At 37.7% G+C, this 4,817-nt stretch overlaps 1 protein-coding gene and 1 long non-coding RNA gene across 2 annotated transcripts in view; one reads left to right on the top strand and one right to left on the bottom strand.

Moving 5' to 3' along the window:
* The window catches only part of LOC116080975, a 6,605-nt gene extending 5,101 nt beyond the window's left edge, over positions 1-1,504 (top strand). Inside the window, exon 3 of the long non-coding RNA XR_004114703.1 lies at positions 1,428-1,504. This is a non-coding gene — a long non-coding RNA (uncharacterized LOC116080975). The remainder of the gene's footprint in view (positions 1-1,427) is intronic.
* Positions 1-4,817, bottom strand: part of Macc1 (MET transcriptional regulator MACC1) — a 255,637-nt gene that overhangs the window by 223,102 nt on the left and 27,718 nt on the right. The window lies entirely within an intron of this gene.

Raw genomic sequence — 4,817 nt, 5'->3', positions numbered from 1 at the left:
TCTCTCTCTCTCTCTCTCTCTCTCTCTCTCTCTCTCTCCAGAGCCTCAGGGGACTTAAGCCTATCATTTCTTACCTCTTAAGGAAAAGAACTCCTTCGCCCTACCTCTTCCTCCTTTTAACATCTCTATACTAACATTTAAGAAACCCAGTGGTTCCTATTGCCTGGTTCAAGATCTCAGGTGCATTAATTCTACAGTGGTTCTCTGTTGTGACTTAATCACTCGAAGGTAAAGGTGAGAGGTGAGCCAAATGGATTCTGGGAATGTACGGTGATTGCAATGGCAACACATATGCACATCCCTGTCATCTTCAAGTGACATCACTGGGTTCCAAGAGAAGGTCTACCAAGCTGGTTCCTGATACCAACATATGCTTTAAAAGAAATTCAAGCTGAAAATGAAAGAAAAATGTCCTATTTCAATAGGAAGAAATAAAAGTTGGAAGACTTGCTCCAAGGAAGGCAAAAGGAGATTTACCTTGAACTATTGGAAAGAGGGGTGGGGTAGTGGGATATCTGTGGCTGATATCCAAAAAAGAGATCTTTTGGTTTTCCTGAGTTTGTTTCACTTACTATGTAGTATGAAGACAGTTGTGCTCCTCAGTTTTCTGCTGTTATAACAACAAACTAAGACAAACTGACTTAGAAAGAAAATCTGCTATGTTGGCTCATTGTTTTAGAGGGTCCAATCATGATTAGACTGCCCCATTGTTTGGGATCAGAAGCAAACCAGCACTCCAAAGCAGGAACACATGCTGGCAAGATCACTTACATTATGAGCCAGCAAGCAAGAGAGAACAAGGAAGAGGCTATGATCCCACAACTCCCTTCAAGAGCACAACTTCTTATCATTTAAGGACCTACTCTTAAATTCTTTGCCGCATAGACCATTGGGAAACATTTAACACAAATAATGCAGTAACAATTTCCTAGTGATACACATCCATTAAGAAGGGGTTAGGGGAAATGTTTTCATTTGAAGGCCAGACAGGGTACAAAGATAGCTATGAGACTATAGCTATTAGAATTTGTGACATGGAAACCATTAGCAAAATGCAGTTTCAGAAGTGCACAAAAGTGAAAGCAGTGAAGTAAACACACAGGAAAACCCTCACATTTAAGGGTAAAAAAACCTAGACCAAGCTAGAACTAGGAAGCAAGAGAATAACCTAGGGTTAATGTCTAACAGAACATAAAGGGCAACATGAGCATGTTTGAGATGAAGCAATTTAATGAGGGAGTAGGATTTACCAGTGAAAAGACTGTTTTTATGACATGCTTTTATTTGTCACATTTGTCACAAATGTGAAGTGTGGATTCTGATTTAAGTAAACTTTGTTGGATATCCAGTAATAATAGGCAAGACATTTCTTATTTTTGGCTTTGATTTTTTCTTTCCTTTGTTCTATTTTGTAATTCCTGTCCTAGGTAATGATATCGTCACACCCCTCTGAAGAATTCAGAAACAACAGAGTCATCTTCATTCTTCTCTGCTGCCACCAGACCTCAGGTTTGTCTTTTAAAAGACTTAGCAAGTTTGACCTATACAAATGTGCTGTGGAGGAAACATATTACTTATTCAAATTGAAAGTGATTATTATTATAATAAAAACTGAGCATTTAAAATAGTGAAAGTAAAGCAATGTTATTAAATTTTTGCATAAATCTACTCTCTCTGTTTAAATAAAGGTCCTTTAGTAGATATTATTTATGACATAGGTTAAATATCAACCTAAAACTTTCTCCTTAAATAAATCAAGATAGTTGACTTCTTAATTGTGGTGAATTCTAATGGCCTATCCTTGTAATACCAAAATGCCATCTACAAATGAGTCCAACACTTAGAGAACACTACATGATAAAATCCAAACTTAGTTGTCACATATAATCTTCTTCCAACTACCTTTTAATTTTCTGCTTCCCCACATACCTTACTAATTATACTCCAGGCAAAGGATTTTAAAGTTGTGTTTCCCCATGATATCTGCTGAGAAAGCACTATATATTCATCAGAAGCTGACTGGAATGTGCAAATATCCACGGGCAAATACTGGATGGAGCTCACAGACTCTTATGGAAAAGCTGGGAGAAGGATTGAAGAACCTGAAGGGGACAGGAACTCCCCAGAAAGACAAGCAGAGCCAACTAACCTGGACTCTTTGGGGCTCTCAGAGACTGAACCACCAATCTAAGAGTATACACGGACTGAACCTAGGCCCCTGGCACATATGTAACAGATGTGCAGTTCAGTTTTCATGTGGGTCCTTCAACTGGTGTGGGGGCTATCCAAAAGTTATTGCCTGTCTGTGAAATCTATTCCTCTAACTGGGCAGCCATATATGGCCTCAGTGGGAGAGAATGTGCCTAGCTCTGCAGAGGCTTCATGTACAAGGGAGGGGGTGGATACCTAGAGGGTATTCCCACCTTTTCAGAGGAGAAAGGGGTTGGGGGGCAAGGACTGTGGGACAGGAGGACTGGGAGGAGGCCCTAATCAGCATCTAAAATAAAATTAAAAATATATTAATTTAAAAAAATAATTTTTTAAAAAAAGAATTTTTGGATGTGAAACCTTCAGGGATCCCAACCAAGAATTTGTTTAACCTAGCCAAGTTTCTTTACTTGGTATCCTTGTAGTTGGACTTGTCTAAGCTGTCTTCTCCAGGAGGCTATGACCTTGGACTTTGTAAGCCCAACAAACTAAGTCTCTAGGTGATGTAGTCAACTCCCTCCTTGCGCTAACACAGTCTCTAAGGTGGTATAGATGACTACTTACCTTGCAGAGCCTGTTAGAAAAATTAAACTCTTTTGGAAAAAAAATTAAATTTTATTCTGACCTTTGAAAACAAGAGCCCTGTTGCTCAGGCTCTGTGGAAAAGTACGGGGCCTAACTGCATCAATACTACTGTCTGTAATTCTCACTTTCCTTAGATTCATGGCACAACACTTCTATGTGAGTGTTTTAAAACACATTCACTCAATTGGGTGTTTTCTTCTGGTGAGTTGGGGATTCTGTGATATTTGCCTCTAGCTTGACTCCTGGGCACTCAATTAGTACCTTAACAACAGCACATGAAGAAGCTTTCCTCATGCAGCTAGGGAATAGAAACCAATTAAAATACAATAATGAAAGCCACATACGTTTGTTGAGCAATGAAACAGTGGGAAAGGAAAAGTGGAGATAGCTATTAATAAACAGGAGCTCTATGGTAAAGATCAAACTATTTCCTAATACATTGGGAAGAAAGTAAACATTTCAACTCTGAGAAACTATTGTCATTTCATAATGACAATCTTCCTCAGAATGTTTCCTACTGTGTCTGTCAAGAGAGGTGGCAAACTCCCCTCCCAAACATTCTGTGGACTGTTGAATGGTCAAAAAGCTGCTTACAGAGAATTAACCAGAACTTATTCCAGTCCTCTGACTACTTGCAGTCCATCTAGGAATAAGGTTTGCTAAAACCACTGAAGTTTATAAGGGATTCTAATAAAAGAACTATAATTTTTTTTGTTGCTATAAATTCACACAAAATGATACTTCCAGATGGAATTGAGATGATTATTGATAATTGATATAATAGTTCTTATAGTTCATGTGGTGATAGAGTATGTTAGGATTGTGTCATTTCTCTGTCAGCTTTCTCCTCTGCAGCATGAAAGGAGAAAGCCTTTAAGATCTTTAAGATTGAAAGCTAAACTAGGCTTACTAGAATTTCTTTTCTTTCAGATGAGTAAATTCATGGCATTGTCTTGATGGAAGTTACAAAGTGAACCACAGTGTATACCAGTCTTCACAAGCAAGTGAACCATGAATGCTAACACTGCAGCATGCTGAAGGAATGTGTGTGTGTTTGTGTGTATGTGTGTTGGCCACACAGTTATATCAGCAAACAAAGAAGATATGTCCATCTTTTTGTATCCTAAAACACTCATGCAATAATAACGTTGTATGCAACTCACTTCTTCCAACATTACAGTATTTAAATAAGATATTTTAAAAAATTAAGTGCAAAACAACAGACTGAGATAGACAGAGGGAGATGTATCCAAACTGTAGTATAGAGAACTGATTGCCCAAGACTTGGAAAATATAAAGTCATGGATTACTATGGACTATTCTTAGTCCTTTTTATTCATGGTGAGAAGACTCAAAGCTTACTACTTAGAAATTGTAAAACCGGGCTGGAGAGATGGCTCAGAGGTTAAGAGCACTGACTGCTCTTCTGAAGGTCCTGAATTCAAATACTAGCAACCACATGGTGGCTCAAACCATCTGTATTGAGATTTGATATCCTCTTCTGGGGGTCTGAAGACAATTACAGCATACTTACATATAATAAATAAAATCTTTTAAAAAAAAAGAAATTGTAAAACAATGAACTAATTTGACTTTTAGGTGCATAGTATACATAATCTAAAAAGAAATTTAATTTCAAGTATAGCAAAAATCATAATGATTCTACTGTACTAAAGGAAGATAAATATATAATCATGAAGAAATCAGGTAGCAGGTTACCTGATGCTTTGGTCCAAGCATCTAAATCTGAATGGACCCCTCTCTTTTTGTTCAATCACTGTTCCATTCTTACAAAAATTAGGTAAAAATCCACAGAAGAAATCACTCAACTCTTGAAACTCAAAAGGAATAAAACAAGATAGCAAAATCCAAAGCATGTTACCCATTTGCTGAAGGATGGCAGAGAAAGCTTGTTGTGGATGCTCCACTGCTCTGTGAGAACAAGTTCTCATAGGGAACTATGAGTGTACAAGGATAAAATGCCTTCCTGCACCACAACATATACAAGTAGGTAGAAGAGGAAA

This window comes from Mastomys coucha, unplaced genomic scaffold (genome assembly GCF_008632895.1).
Source record: "Mastomys coucha isolate ucsf_1 unplaced genomic scaffold, UCSF_Mcou_1 pScaffold6, whole genome shotgun sequence".
Taxonomy (NCBI): domain Eukaryota; kingdom Metazoa; phylum Chordata; class Mammalia; order Rodentia; family Muridae; genus Mastomys; species Mastomys coucha.
The sequence above is the reverse complement of the archived record's forward strand: the minus strand, read 5'-3'. Positions and strand labels throughout refer to the sequence as shown.